We start from the raw sequence: 14,934 nt of genomic DNA, 5'->3' as shown, positions 1-14,934 counted from the left end.
TGTTCTAGTTTCTGTCACCTGAATTCAGCCTCTGTTCTGGAGGATGCCGTGGTGTGCTGGGCTGGATCATATAGGCCTGCAAAGGAATTTTCAGGAAATTTGTCAGCCATTTGTTAAACAGAGTCAATATTCAAAATTAAATGGTAGAAACTCCCATTTAAATAAATTATATTTAAAACAAAGGTAATAGATACTCGAGACTCATTATTTCCAAACTATTTGACTACATTTTTTTTTTTTTTTTTTTTTTTTTGCCAGTTTCGTGTTTTTATTGATGCCAAGAGATCAGGCCTCAGGCCTTGACTGCATACTTCCGCAGTGGGTACAGCTGCTCCTTCCGCTGTTGCTTCTTTGTCTTCAGGTTCTCCTCGTGCTTGTTGAGCCGGCGGCGCATGGCACGTGTTTTCTTAGGCCGCAGATCCAGGGGCTTGTACTTCTTGCCCTTGTAGAACTTTCTGAGGTTTTCTTTCTGTGTCTGGTAGTGAGAACACGGGCAATGGACTTGCGGACGACTCGGATCTTGGAGAGTTTGGACGCCGCACCGCCTGTCACTTTGGCGACACGAAGCTGGGACAACTCCACTTTCAGGTCGTCCAGCTGTTTCAGCAACTCCTCCTTCTTCTTGCCGCGAAGGTCCCGAGCCTTAATCTTGGCCATTGCTACTCAGCCGCTACCGCCGCCTGCTTTGAGGGAAACTATTTGACTACATTTTACTATTACCTATGCTCTTGGGGTTTTTTTGGTTATACACATTGTATCTGTCTGGAAATATTATATATGTGCATCTCTTCCCAACTCTATGGTCAGTGACATTATGTTGGTACCATGAAATCAGCCATGATGGCAGTATTTATACCACTAAAAGGGTAAACACTAAAAACCAGGCCTTTTGTTGGAGAGCTAGTGGTTAGACAGTTACCAGCACACTCCTGGGGTAGATGTTACCTCTGACATCTCACTAAATTGAATCCTAGGCCTACATTCCTTTCGCTGCCAATTGCCACCAGCTCATGTGTGCCCAAGTCTAAGCAAAATACAATAAAAAGGTATTCTAAAGTCACTTCTTAAATTTAAGAAAAAGCACCAAAAAACTCATAGAATGCATTTTATAACGGACTGTTAGGTATAACATTTTGTTTTGTGGGATTATCCACATCACCTGGAAACTCTATTCCCACAGATAACGGAGACATCTCTGTAAAGCCGATTTAATCTTCTTGAACATTCCTTATTTACCTTTCATAGTGGGCCCTGCCAAAGGGCTGTTCTGCCTGTTAGGAAGCTCCCCAGTCTGCAGTGGCTTTGCTGCAACACCTTTCGCTGACCCCCGGAGGGCCAGAGCCTCAGAAGTGCCTTTGGTTCCTGCTGCTTATTAGCAGCTTAGCTCTTTGAGTGCTAAGCATACTCCCCCCTGCTGGTTAAATCCCTTGTTTTTTCCTCTTGGTTGCACTAAGATAATCGCTAAGTATTCATCACACAAGGGCAGTGTGTTAGGTACTGCTTTGTCAGGAAAACAGGAAGTGTTTTTTTCACTAAAGCTCAGAGCCAATCCAGCATGATACGGATTTAATGAGGGCTTGGAAAGAGCCCAGCAGACAGCCCAGGTAGATGATGAGAGATCTGTCCCCAGTCCATTGGAAAGCCAGAAGGAACTGATACTAATGTCTGTATGATGCCTGGTATTCTTGGTACATTTTTGATGATGCTGATATATTCTTTGGAAAAAAAAATAAAACAATGAAAACTGTACCATCACTTAGATTTGGAGCTTAAGTTTCTTTAGGCAGAATAGATAGCCCTCAGCCATCTGTTCCATGATAACTTATCAAACGTTTCAAAAACCTGGGATCCAGTCTGCTCGGCTCTTTGTGGCCCCCTCATGTGTGTGTGAACAGGGCTCTGAGGGTAGGGGGTGCAGAAGGTGGGGGAGAATCCACCTGCTATTGATTTGCTTTCTGCAGGGTGCTATTGTGGGTAACACCAAACAACAAGAGGTCTTTCCCCATGAGGAGTTTATTACAGTGGACAAACTTGCACTCTAAATGTTACATGCTACAACTGTTGGCCACAATGTCATCCGAGGTGACAGGGTAAAGATGTAGATATTATACCTCCTGCCCAATCCCCACCCTCTAGTCTCTAACAAGGCGTTTTTTTCTTAATAAAGAAAAGAAAAATCTCAGAAGGTATAAAAGGAACCACTGATACCAAGGTGTAAGCACTTCCAGGCCCTGACCTCTTTTCCCAGCTTCACACTGAGTGAAGCTTCCCTGTTTCTCAGAAAGGAAAAATGAACCAGGGCCAAACATACTCCAGGAATGTGCTGTCCCTTCCACCGGCTGCCCTATCACATGTCGGGGGTACAGGGCTGCCCCAGCCTCTCTTACCCTTTGGCTGCAATGTCAGAAACTCTACCGTGTGCATACTGGCTCTCAGAGAAAAACCAAAGCACAACCGGTAATTTGAGTGGAAGAGCAAGTTCCATGAGTTGAGTCTCATGCTGTGTTGGTCCCGTAGATGCAATTAGTTACCCGAACAGCAGAAAGCTTGTTCTGTTGTTGGCAGGTAACTTGGCACATTACCCATGGAACAGATGGCTACCGGTTCCACAAATTAGATTTCCAGATGATTGCATAATAGTGTGTCAACCAGCCACTCCTGTCTTGCCCTTCCTGCCTCTCTGATAAATTGGAGTGAGTCTAGATAAATGCATTGACCTCCCATCAATTAGCCATTCCCCTGGGTGGGAACACAGTTGAGACAGGGTCTGAGGGAGGCAGGGGAGGTTGCTCTTTGAAGACACTTAATTAATCTGCAATGTGCATGTCTTCTTGCCTTTTCCCTCTGATCCCCATTCCAGCTTTCCCAGATGATCTAAGCACCAATAGGGAGGGGCTTGGTCTCCCTTCTGATTCATATTGATGAGATGCAAATAAGAATCCGGCCCCATGGCCAAGGGGTGCAATAGGAGGGGCATTCTATGAATTGCTCGTCTTCTCCTGTCTCCACACTTTCTTCTTAGGGGACTTACATTGCTTCACTGAGCCAAGCATAGTCCTTTCACCAAACATTCACCTTCTCACCATTCGCAGTTGACCAAGAAGGAACCACTCCAGGCTGCCTAGAAGCCAATCAGATTCCTTCCCTTGAAAAGCAAAGAAGGAGGCCTCAGGAGGCTGAGTGGAATCAATGCACAGGCCCTAGCGTGAAGGTTCAGGTTCCTCCGCAGAGGCCTCAGAATGGTCCTGGCCCCAGAATCTACATGGTCATCTTCTCCTTGGATCCAGTTAACCCAAATCTTCAGAATAAATTTCTCCCAATTTTAATTTGCATGAGTGATTTCTGTACAGCCAAATGATTCCTCTCTGGTACAACCCCATATTTTATTTTCTTCTGCAAAGAAAAATCACAGAAACCATATCACTGTCTTGATTATGACTACCCCCCAAATCCTGAAATGTCAGGTGTGCACCCCTGTACCAGGCAAAACATTCCTGAGCCAGAGCCACAATCAAGTTCAATTATGAATGGCGTGGGACCTTATCTGAATGCCTTTCACCTGTGCTCTGCCCTCTAGTGTAGGTCACATTGCCCTTGTCTTGAAACCGTGACGCTAATGTTCTTTCCTCCAGCTGCCGAAGCCATCATGCTGAAGGGGCTGCCCTTCTCTGTCTTGGGCTCACTCATCAACGATGTTTGGGTGATCACACTAATTGGGTGGGTACTCATTGTACTGCTTGATTGTCTTGCTGTTACCAGAAGGTGATTTAGAGTAGACTGAAGTGATGCTTCTTGCAATAGTGTTAGCTTGGGACATAGACAGTCACCAGCAAGGGTACAACTGGACTCAGGCTCAGGGCCAGGCTCTGGTGGAGGAGAGCTTCTGGGGGCTGGTGTAGGAAACACCCAGACAAGTGGAGAAGAGGGCAGTCCTTTTGGTTTTGTTTATTTGGTTTGATCGCTTTTGCTTATTTTCTCAAACTTTTAACAAACCTGTTGGCCAGGATGTGTTCTAGGAACCCATTAGACTCAGTCTTCATAAAGGGGATCTTTAGGTCTCTGTGTCTGATGAGAGAGAACTTCCCAATTCCCTGCAGCCAATGACGAGGAGAGCAGGAACACGACCCTTCACCCTCATTCTAGGCTCTAGTCTTGGGATCTTTGAGGCCAAGCCCTGGTCAACTCAACCAGTGACCACTGTCTGTTAACTGTCTTGAGACAGTCCTGACTTGGACCACTGGGCAGCTGCTAGCCAGCACAAGAGGGACTCCAGGTGAAGCACTGTCTCTGTTGTCGTACTGTACTTGGCCAAAGGCACACTAAGGGAGAGTGACTGAGAGAGTGACGAGCCCATCTTGCCTGTAGCATGCTCCTACTGCCTGTTCGAGACCCATTTATACAATTGTGGCTCATCCTTGACAGTGACGTCCTTGCCATGGATGTGCTAAGCCAGGTGGATCATCATCTTTCGCTGGAAACGTTTGAGTCTGTGGTTTATATAAGGCAAGGCAGTGAGGTCTGGCCACAGGGAAGAGGCCAAGCAAACTGCAAAGTGATCATTTCCAGGTGTGTCCAGTGTTAGCACAGAGCCAGCTGCCTCAAGCAGGCAGGCTGGTGCCCCAGGACACAAGGTTAGCTGAGTCTTCAGCAGGAATCAGGTCTTGTTCCCGCGGTCTATGCTCATTTATCTTCTTTAACTTCAAGCTGACCTGTTGTTTTCTTCCGTGAAATCCCTAGGACTTTACAACCAGGTGATTATAAAATTTAAATAAGTATTCACTTGGAAAATGGGAGAAAAATAGTAAGACTCAGACCTCAAGCAATGGCCAGGTTACAGGCGGCCACAAATCAAAAGCAGGCTTCTTGGCACTTCACACGGTGGGACTGTCTCTGATTGGGGGCAAGCGCCTTGCCCTGCTCTGCTTCTTGGGTTAGCAGCCACACTTGACCTCTCTTGTACAGGAGGGCCTTTGGCCTCAAACCCATGACTCTTTGGAATGCTGGCAATTTAGAAAGGGTTATCTCTTCAACCCACTACCTGAAAGAGTAACAAAGCCCTAATGGCATGATTAAAAAAAATATAGCTAGGGCAAAAATACATCAAAGGACAAATAAATCACAGGATCTGTAGTCAGTGCAGGGAGAGATGGTTTTGCAGGAAAGTCTGCAAGCCCCAGCCCCTCCCCCTTCGCAGTTCCTTTCATGCAGGGCCACGCAACCCAAGGGTGACATCGTGTAGATATCTGAGTGCACATGAGGCCATTCAGCTAGGTGATATCTATTGGGGGTGTTTGCTGTGTGCAAGGCTTGGGATTAAGAGCTGAGTGGGGAAAGAAAGGAATCTGAAGACCGGGTTCTTGTATTCCCAGAATTTGCAGTCTCATTGGGAGATACCCTGCAGGCCAGATGATTTAAAGGCAGCTCTCTGAAATCATAAACTACAAAGCACAAAAGGCACAAGGAGCACCAGAGAGGTGAGAGATGGAACAGTGAAAATCCAGCCATCTCGTCTGGGACATTTGGTGAACACGTTTTATGTTACTATTCATCCAACTGAGTTCTGGATCTGGCCGCCTGTCTTTGGTGTACTCAAGCTAGTCAAAGCCGATGGTGGTTTGGTTGATCAACGTCACTTGGCACCTTCCACCAGTGGGACTGTTAACCAGGGCCCAGTGTTTGTTAATCACCAACTTCTTTTCTCTTTGAAGTCTTATGAAGGCGAGAATCTATTCCTTACTGTGATTGTCTCCCTGTGACTGGAAGGTGTTGGTACCCACCAATAAATTGTTGTCAGTCTTTCAGTGATAATATGTGTGGAGTTACTATTCTTGTCGGGTAAAAGGGTAATCGTATATCTGGAAGTATGTGTATGAAAAAACGTATAGAGTTGAAAGCTTCTGTGCATTCTCAGTCTGTGAGAGGACAAATGACCCCAATAAAACGTGAACGTTTTGATTTTCAGCCCTAGTCCCCACGAGGCTGTTAATTTCTTCCCATATTTTCACCTGGCAGTCCAAGGTAACCAACACCACATGGGCCTTAGCCCATCGATTTGGGCCCCCGAGCCAAGCAGTCAGGCTCCTAGGGGGTTTAGCTTATTGAAACAAAGCAAATACCATGCTTAGCCTCTTATTTTTTAAAGTACCCTTTCATTAAAACAGCGAATCACATGCATTTTCTAAAACTCTATTACCGACTTTAAAAGAAGGCTGAATTTCATAGCAGTAATTAAGGAACAATCAAGAACCCATGGGGCCGATACTGGACCTGTCTCCCAATCTTGGCATGTTGATGGGGATAGCCTGAGAAACTTGAAGGACATAAATCTAGGCCAAGAAAAAGGATGTGCTATCTCCTACAGTGGGTGTATGGAGTTTATTATCTAGAAGAGATAGATTATCCCGAAGATGAGAAGAACTTAATTTTCAGTTGGGGTTGGGTTGAAGATTGATAGAAAGATACTGAGGAAAATGAGGATTGGATGTATATGACTAGAAGGTTTTTAAATGAGGAAAAATAATCTCTGCAGTCTCCTCCCAGATAGAATAGTGGAGAAAGAATGATGGGCCCATCTAATTCAGCACAGGAGGCCCTTTGTATGGGGCTGGGAGCAGCTCTCTTCATTAAGGTGATGTGTGGTGTTATGTATGACCTTGTCTAAGACAATTAAGAGCCTAAAGTAAATGGAGTGGCTCTTGCTCAGTTGACTGCCAGCTCAATAAGGACCTGCCAAGTTTGTGTAACTTAAACTGCATTAGAGAAGCCTCCCAACTAGAACAGGGAGAGGACAGTCCCATTACATCCTCCTCTAAATAGATCCTTTCTCAAATGATCTCTTCTAGAGATGCAATGAGGGGTGCCACTGATGTTACACTTTGAGAGATATGATTCAGACATTTATGTATATTTTTTACCATGCCCTAAGGTTCTCGAAGAGGATACATTTATTATCTCACCAAGCCTTATGGTAAACCTGTGATTTAAGATTATACCCATAGTGCAGATGAGAAAACTGAAGCTCAGAAGGGGTAACAGGCTGGCCAGGAAGTAGCAGTTTCAGAACTGAAATGCAAGCTCCCTGGCACCAGGACCAGTGTTTTCTTCCTACCACAACATGCTGCTTCTCTGAACTGCAACAAGCCCAGAGGCAAGTGACCAGGACCAAGAATTCTGGAAGCCACATCCCAGAGGGAGCTTTTAAAGAAACTGGGGATACTTGGCCTGAAAAAGAGGTGTTTTTTGAGGGCTCCTGCGAGCTGTTTTCTCATATTTGAAACCGGTCCTATGGAGAAGGGAGGAGACTTCTCTGTAGCTCCAGAGGGCAGAATTAGGACGCATTGATTGGAATTATGCATGAAGCCAGGGGGGTGAATGCAAAATCATGCCTGAAAGAGAGCGAGTGTTGGAGCCACAGGACTGTGTTCACGCAACCCGCAGGTCCGCAGAGCGGTGACCCGAGAGCAACGGGAGGGCTGGGAAGGCGAGAGCCAGCCAGACACCTAAGCAGGTGGGAGGGAGGGAGGGTTGTCAGCAGAGCTGTCTGCCGCCCGATTTTCATCAGTTTTGTGGGCAGGTTGAATCAGTCTGCAGCCCACTCGAGCTCAGTTTTGATTTGTCTCCTTGCAATTTTCTTGTCAGAGGGCCCTGTCCTGGCTGGTCAGATTCACAAGTCCATAGTTCAGAGCCCCTATCAGAGTGGGCAAAGCCCCTCCTGGTTGCAGCTGCAGGTCTCAGGCAGGCTGTGGTGCTTCCCATCGCAGCCTGTGGGCGTCCTCCGGTTCTAGGTCTGTGGCAGCCCCAGGTGTTCCCTCTGCCCCCTCACAGGTGCCCCGAGAGCTCAGGGCCTGTAGCTGTTGGTGGTTTATCCCAGTCTGCTTGTATTTGGGGTCTGCGGGGATACCTCGTCAGCTAGTTTTGTGGTAAATGTTGTCCATGGCCAGGTTTTTTAGTGTTGCTACTTAGAAGCCCTGTCCGTTTTTAGGTGGGGATTTAGGAAGGTCCAAAACGTGTGCCACTGCCAGTGTTGCCACCTTGCCAGGATTTGCTGGTCTCTGACTGTTACTTCCAGCTCCTCTTCCTCCCAGCTCTCTGGCTGGGTGCTAGGAATCTGCCAATGTATCTAGTTGCCTCTTAGAAAGTACCATGGGCATGTAATAAAACACAAAACTTCTGTGAGGGGCTTGGAGTTGCAAAATAAGCTCTGCTGGAACATAACTTAAAAAAAGAAAACTGAAGAAGACTTGAAAAAACAGATATGAAGAGGTGTTTTTTCCCAGTGGGTTATGGCCCTGGGCCCTGTAAGATATGCCGCTCAGCCGCACCTTGCGTTCCTCGCCCCAGCAGAGAGCAATTCTCACAGTTGGGTGTCCAGCTTAGCAATCTGCCGGCTTTGCCTGACTAAAGTCTCATCCTTGATTGATGCCAAATCTCGCTCAATTAAAGGTTCATTTTTCTTTTGGCTGTTGGCAAATGCAGCACTGATTATAGGTTATTAGCATCCACCCCCTCAGATTTCGGATGTGCTAGGAGCATTTGCCTGCATATCAACCACAGCGGCAGCCACCGGGGCTCCGGTCCACCTCTCCATTCTGGGCCCAAGGACACCTGCCAGTGGCTCTGGGTGCAGGGAGGGGGCTTGGTCAATCAGGCCCTTCCTAGGAAGATTGAAAGATAAAAAGGATCTTTTCCCAATCTCCATCTCACTCCCAGCTTTCTATCTCCACCTCTAAGCCAAGAGTGATGGTGATACTTTGTGATAACATTTGGGTTCTTTTTACTTGTCCATTCATTCATTCACTCCTTCTTTCATTCATCCATTCAGTAAGTATTTTTGAGTACTGGGCTGTGGGGGGAGGCAAAAAGCACAGTGACTACCGAGAGGCGAGACTGCGTCTCCAGAGCCCTGTGTGCAAGGGGTCTCTTTATTGCAGAGTTCCTAAGCAGGGCATGGAAGCTGAGTCCTCAGCTTGGCCTCACCTTCCTTTCCCTCCCACCCCTTCCTCTGAGGTTCTCTGAGGAGAGAGCAGCTGCAGCCCTGTCCTCTCTAAAGGACTTTCAGTTCCCACTTCCTAGCTTCCACTTTGGGATGTCCCTATGGTTAGCTTGTCCCCCAGCTGCTGCACCTGCTCCCTGAGGCCGTGAGCTGTGCCTCCACAGACACCAAGGCTCCCCAGGGATGACCAGCAGCTGCTGTTCCCTGCGGGCCGAGGCCTCCCTGGGGAGCTCTGGTGGGACGGAGGCCCAGCCATCCCAGGGCTGCCCCTGCAGAGTTTCCTTTCTCTGCTCTCAATTGGACTCGCAGGTCTGCACCGTTACTACTGCGTTTGTTTCCTAGGGCTGCTGGAACTTAGCGGCTTAACATGACACAAATTTATTTTCTTACAGTTCTGGAGGTCAGAAGTCTCACTGGCCCAAAATCAAGGTCTGGGCAGGGCTGTGTTCCTTCTGAAGGCCCGAGGGAAAATCCATTTCCTCCTCTTTTCCATTTTCTAGAGGCCGCCCATGTTCTGTGGCTTGTGGCCCCCTCCTCCATCTTCAAAGCCAGCAGTGTAGCTAGCGTCTTCTCTGTTCTCTGAGTTCTGCTTTTGTCTTCACATCTTCTCCTGGCTTTGACCCTTTGTGTCCCTCTCATAAGGACCCTTGTGATCACACTTGGCTCACTCGGATTCTCCATCACAAGGTCTTCAACTTAATCACATCTGCAAAGTCCCTTTTGCTGTGTAAGGTGGCACTCACAGGTCCTGGGGATTAGGACATGGACATCTTTTGGGCGCCACTATTGTATCCGCTGCACCCGGCCCTCATTATCCTGACCACGGCAAGAAGAAAGCCCTCAACTCCTCACTCAGCGGTGACAAGCGGGCATTTGTCAGAATGATAATAACAAGAGCTGACATTTAATGAGTGCTTGCTTCAAAAATCCCAGGCCATATAAGAGCTTTAGACACATGCTCTAATTTAATTCCTCCCCAGCATCCCAGGTAGCTGAGGAAACTGAGGCATGAGAGGTTAAATAGCTTGCTCAGTAGGATCAAACCAAGATGCATCAGAGCAAACGTCTGAGTGCGGACACGCACTGCTTCCATGAATAAGATGGTCAGCTAGGAAACATGGGTGGGGGTGGGAAGGAAGATAAAGAGTTATTACCAGATATTGCCTGCAGCAGCAGAACTTAAAGTATTGTATATGAAAAGCAGAAGATAAAACTTTTCAAACTCCTTCGTGGCCAGTGTCAATGAACACCATCGCTCTAGGAGGTCATTAATCAGACATTTCTGTCTAAAAAAATACGAGTGATGCTACTGAAGCGAGCACTTCTCCACGAGCCACAGAATAACTGCCAAGCTTGTCAGCGGGAATTCTCCCCCCAGCTTCCTCTAGGTGGTTTGTCCACGACTCTGACGCAAAGATGCCTCCAGTGCCTTTCCCGGCCACGTCCCTAGATGAGTCTGTCATCTCCTGGCCACTTTTAGCAGCGATGTTCCCGTGGGTCTTCAAGAGTCCAATGTTCTTTCGGGACGAGAACCAGCAAATCTTCACACGAGCTCCGCAACCCTATGATGCATCTGACTGCTGGGTGAAGGATCGGCCCGGAGATCAGAGCATAGGGGAACGAAAAGGTCTCACAGCCACTTTGCTCTACAGAACACGAGCCCGCAGAGAACCCAGGGAATGAAAATAAAATGCCCAGTTTGGACATAGGGCCAACAAGACAAATCTTGTATGTGGTTCAGCGTTAACTCATGTCCTTAATCCTCCGCTCTTGGGACCCGGTATCTCCGTTGGACGCTGATCAGCTTCGGATCAGAGTCTTCGTGTTCCCTGGACTGACATTCAGGGCAGTTTGCAGGCACAGTAAATATTTGTCCTGTCAGGTGGCATTTGGCTTCTCACATGTCTTGTTTAAGAGATAAATGTCAGGGATCTCTCTCTCTTTCTCTCTTTTTATTCTTGGTGTGAACTGCGAGGAGATATACACACATCAATATCGTTCCTACTTCCCTAACAACTGTGAAACCTCAGATAAGGACTAATATCTTCAGAGCTCTCATATCCTGATGGGGTTTGTGTCAAGTCAAAGTGAAGCCACCCCAGCTTCAGCAATACACACGCCACGGGAGCACAGCCTGCTCCAGATCAGAAGCAATTTCTGTTCTGACATGCCTGTGTTATTAAAAAGTTAAGGAAAGAAGAGAAGGGAATACAAAGATTAGATTTTTTTCAAAGATGAAATTACAAAGTTAATGGCATGGAGCCATCTGTTTGGAGAGGGAAGGAAATCCACAGTCACTTTGGGAGTTATCACAAACCCACAGGAAGGATCAACCATGAAGAAGAAAAAGAAAGAAAGAAAAAAAGGACTAAAGACTCCTTCTGCCTTTTAGAGATATTACGTCACAATGACAGGGATAAGAGATAATTGTCCATGAGAAGGAAGCAAGTATTGGGGCAGCTCACCATTGCCGCAAGCTAATCCAGCGCGCCTGGAAATGATGACCTCACAAATGTTATTCATGGGTAAACTGAAGCAAGGTGTCTTTTGTGTGTGCTTATAGAAAACCAGGGGTGATATTCATAATTCTGACTGGCCCTTGGGAGCCTCCCTCAGGCTGAGGAAGGCGGTATGGTGAGAAGCAGGAAGAAATTTTCCTGATTTTGGAGGGAGGGAGTCATATGCTCACAATAATGATCCCCATTGCCTCCCGGGGAGAGAGCCGCCCCGGGGAACCGCCCTGGTCGGTGGGTCCCATGAGGCTTGGGAGTAACAGTAGTGAATGCTTTGCTTCCGGGATGAGTGGCCTGCCCAACAGAGGTTAGAAAGTGAGCTTTACTAAAAGTGTCTTGGGTGCTGCTGAGACCTCAGGATCGACAGGTGTCTGGTCCTTCAGAGTTTATAAAGTACCGTTCACATGACACGTGACTCTTGCAGTCCTCCCAGCAGCCTTAGTGGGAAGTTCCGTCGTTCTCCCTGTTCGCTAGATGAGGAGACTGAGACCAGGGAGTGGCACGACTATTCAGGTCACACGTGTCAGAGTGTCAGAGCAGGCGGGGACACAGGTTGAGTCCAAGTTCTGATGTTCTTCCTTTGTTTCGTATTCCCGTCTGCTGCTCCGTCTGGCCCCGTGTCCAGGCAGAACCTCTCACCATTTCTGTCCGTGGGGCAGAAGAAAAGCCAGAGCTTTGGTCCAGAGGCTTCTTTAAGGCTTCAGACTGAATGTGCTGGTGAAGCTTCTGGAGTTCCCTGACACTCCGATAATGACCCTCCTTGGTGCTCTCAGCATCACCCTGGTCCCTCCCCTTCCAATTAATGCCAGCCCTCCCCTCCTCTCCACACCCTGGGCAGGTGTATATAAGCATCACATAATCCGCTGTTAATGATGGTGGTTATTCATTCAACAGATGTTCTCGGAGCTCCCGCCTCACACCAGGTACTGTGCCAGGGCCAGGAATCCAGTCGTACCTGCCCTCATGAGCTTATGAACGCATTGCGTCCCTAATTCCATAGGAAGAATTACGTATATCAAATAATTAATAATTACCTGATTTACTTTGATATTAATCAAATAACGATAGAAGTAAAGATAATTACAAATGGGTAGGGTCATTCTGAAGGAAGAGAATGCTGTGTGATTGCAGCGTGGATGGAAGAAAGCCGAGTTGGTGGGGAAGGAGAGAAGGTTTGCAGGATACTCTCCACCCGCCCTCCAGGTCCTCTCCCCGCTCCTCTTCCAGTTGCTCTGACCCGTGTGGGGCAAGCCTGGGCCCTCTTGCCCTCTGGCTTTTGGGTGGGCTTGGCCAATGGGGAATGCCAGAAGGAGATCAGAGCGTGGAAGGGGAGAGAGGTGGAGGTACTGACACCCTGGCCCCGTCCCTGCTGGGCTGCAGTTTGGCAGTGTTGTGCTCCTCTCTGGGGGACACAGCTGCTGTCAGGGGACACCTCCCCCACAGCCACAACTTCTCCCCCTTGCCCCTTCAGATGTAGGGGTGGCAACAGCTTCCAGCCCGGGGAGCTTCACCAGCCCTTGTTGGTTTCCCTTAACTCTCTCCTCACCCTGGAACTTGTGCCTTTATTAAACTCCCATTAATCACCCTCTTAGAGTGTGTTGTCCGTTTCTTGCTGGCACTCTGACCAATACTAATGGCTTCTCCGAGGAAGTGCCTTTTGATTGAAAATTAACCAAGAGAAGGAATTGGGGGTGGAGAGGAGAGTGTACCAGGTAGAGAAGGACATTGTTGGCTAGAGCGAGCAGGACACATTTGAGAACCCAGAGTGTGGCTTTGTGTAGGGAACAAGGGCAAGACAGGGACAGTATGAGGCTAGAGAGATAGGCCAGCGCCCAGGACCAAGTAACAGCTGTGCAGGCTGCACACTGCACATCTTCAAGGGGAGCCTCCACCCAGACTATGATACGAACGGTGGCCTCTGGAATTAGACAACATGGTGGCCTTGCAGGGCCCAGACTCTGCTGGATCCTATGAGCCATGTTAAGGATTTGGCTCTGGATTCTAAGAGCAATGGAAACCCATTGAAGAGTTTTCAGAAGTGTGTGTGTGTGTGTGTGTGTGTATGACAGAGAGAGAGAGAAAGAGAGAGAGAGAGAGAGAGAGAGAGAGAGAGAGAGAGAATCAGATTTACATTTAAAAAAATCACTTAGAACAAAGGGACTGAGGGGAAGAAGTCAGTGGTGACCAGGTGAAAGAAGATAGCCATTCGGAAAGTGATAGCAGGGAAATGGAAAGAAATGTATGGACTTAGGAAATATTAAGAAAGCAAAATCCATAGTACTTGCTGGTGAATTAGACATGGAGGGTAAGAGAGAAGAGTGCTATGATGGCTACACGGCAGCCCTGGCCGGTGCAGCTGGGTACATAACGGGACCACTCCTGAGCTTGAGGGAACGAGACCAGGATCAGTTCAGGGCCAAGGCTGTGAAGTCAGTTGCCTTGAGATATCGAAGGGAGGCTTCAAAGTCTGACCTGCTACTGGGAGCTGAAACAAGGTGAGGATTGGAAGCTGTCCACCGGATTTAGCAACTTGGAGACCTTTGCGTGAGTTATTTTGGTGGAGCCAAGAACCAGATTGGAGTGGGCTGAGGATGGAGTGAGAGGTGAGCAGATGTCATCAGTGGGCCTGACAACACTCTTGAGAAGTTTGGCTGTGAAAGGGAAGAGAAAGGTCAGGTGTGAGTTGGAGGGGGAGGCTGGGGTGAGCAAGAGTATTTTGTGTTTTAATGAGAGAGCACTCATCAGGCAGGTTTAATGGAAATATAGAGCTTGCATGTACACAAGAGAAAAAGGACCATTGAAAAGTAAAGATTCCTGAGAAGGCAGGGGTGATGGTATCCAAAAATAGGTGGAAGAACTTGCCTTAGATTGCTCTAGATGGAACTTTATTATAGTAGAGGGAAAGGAAGCGAGGACGCACGCAGGTGTGGGTGGATGGAGCTTTGAATGTGTGATGCTTAAGGGCTTTCCAGATGGTGGTTCCTAGTGTCTATATAAAGTAGGAGGCGTCATATAGACGTCAGGGGGTGTGAGCTCTCATGCTCATCCAGAGTTTCAAGGATAACCTAGGTAATCTGAAATAACCTAATGTTAAATAGAAAGTTCAAATCAACAGGCCCAGAAGGAGCCTGTCCCAATTCAGTGCCAGGCTCACGGTGGGACATCTGCGTTTACTGAAGAGGGCAGGGGAGGCCGCCTGGAACATGGTTTCCATCCTTTTTCCTACACCCCACCTGGTCCTTAGGGACAGCAGATGAGGAGAGAAAACCTAAGGATGTACTTCAAATGTTACTGTGATATTTATAGGGTTGCTGATGAAAATAGAAAGTCTGTGCATGTGGCTTAAGTGTGGGGAAGAGAAATTGATCACTCAGGGATCCTGTGCTTCTCTGAAAAGCTGATCAGTGCAGACATTCCTTTTTAAGACGT

General features: G+C 47.7%; 1 pseudogene; it reads right to left on the bottom strand.

Moving 5' to 3' along the window:
* Positions 1-255: 255 nt before the first annotated feature.
* LOC105878361 (large ribosomal subunit protein uL29 pseudogene) lies at positions 256-690 on the bottom strand (annotated as a pseudogene).
* Between the last annotated feature and the right edge of the window lie 14,244 nt (positions 691-14,934).

The sequence above is a fragment of the Microcebus murinus genome, chromosome 6 (assembly GCF_040939455.1).
Source record: "Microcebus murinus isolate Inina chromosome 6, M.murinus_Inina_mat1.0, whole genome shotgun sequence".
Taxonomy (NCBI): domain Eukaryota; kingdom Metazoa; phylum Chordata; class Mammalia; order Primates; family Cheirogaleidae; genus Microcebus; species Microcebus murinus.
Note: the sequence above shows the minus strand (reverse complement) of the source record. Positions and strands in the feature narration are given on the sequence as shown.